Consider the following 1426-nt stretch of genomic DNA (forward strand, 5'->3'; position numbering starts at 1 on the left):
CGTTTTTCAATACAACAGTTACACCCATAAAATGATTCTGCATTTTGCTACTGTACCTCCTGGGGAAATATAAACCTTTTCTGATAGAGTAACATTGCAATCCAGGATTAAAATCTAGGGAATTTGTCAACAAAAAAGAAGTATAATATGATGGAAAATACCCCTATCAAATAAAAAAGCCTTGCAAGTTTTGTAATGGTCAGTTCCATGTAATTTTCAGTTTCTTTTTTCACCTTCTAAATAAATAAGGTGCTATGGAGGTAATTTTAATATTTTGGGTAAGTATAGCAGGAAATTAGGTATTTGAAACTAAAAGCAAAAGTGAGTAATTTAGCACAACTATGGCCAGGCTTTGACCTCACACTCTTTTTTCCTATGAGGCATTGGCCACTGTGAACACTTTTAATTCAATGGACGAGAACAAGTTGCTTGCTTTAATCTAGGAATATTCTCTTGCTTATTGTGTCAAACTTTTAAGAACATACAGATTCTTTCCTCCAGTTACTAAGTCAGAGTATTCAAGTCAGGGCATAACTGAGTCAGAAATGGTCCTTTATACTTAGAAACATGCTGGACATTTCTTTCCATTAATTTACCCAATTATTTTGAACTGAAAAAAGTTTTAATCTTAAAATCACCTTGCAGTGTGGGAATCCATTGCACACCAGCTGCAGGAACATCTCCTTTAACTGGTTTTGAGGTGGGAGAAGAGTCACTTTTTTGTGAAAATGGAATACAAAAACTTGACTTCAAGTCCTGTATTCAGCTATAGGTCGTCTTCCTTATTTTTTTTTAATTCTTATTTCTTGCCTCTTTTTTTTTTTTTTTTTTTTTTTTTTTCTGAATATAGAATGAAAGTAGTTTTTATTTTTTGAATGGATATTTTAATTCAAGAATATATTATATTTCAATATATTTTTCTCCCAGTCTTCTTTTCTGCTCTGAAATGCAATAAAATTACTACACTTTTGCTTCCTGTTTCCTTCTAATTTCCATGTTTTCCACCTTTAGAAGCTCTTCCAGTTGTAACAGAAAAGAGAATATTTAAGTTATACAAACTCTGACTTCTCAAAATTTCTGTAGTTCTAAGCATATTGTACATTGTTTCTCTGCTGATCTTTTTACCTGATTTTGCACTATATTAGTTTGGATAAACCTAGAACTATTTCGGAGGAGAGTAAAATATATTATATTCTTTCTGATAAGAGAACAACTACAATATAACAATGAGTGAACTCAGCAAGCAGTGGTGAGCTCAGCAGGGAAAAGCCTAAAGACTTCTTCAGAAAAATTAAGATCTAAAAAGTCTGCATATGAATTTTTAAGGATGTGAATTCAGATTCACTTTTGGCTTTGTCTTCCTGTCATAAGATCAATCACCTTTTGCTTACCTACACCAGCAGGAGATTTAGTCCATTCAAAATAA

Source organism: Chaetura pelagica, unplaced genomic scaffold, assembly GCF_000747805.2.
Source record: "Chaetura pelagica isolate M959 unplaced genomic scaffold, ChaPel_1.0 scaffold391, whole genome shotgun sequence".
In the NCBI taxonomy this organism is placed as follows: domain Eukaryota; kingdom Metazoa; phylum Chordata; class Aves; order Apodiformes; family Apodidae; genus Chaetura; species Chaetura pelagica.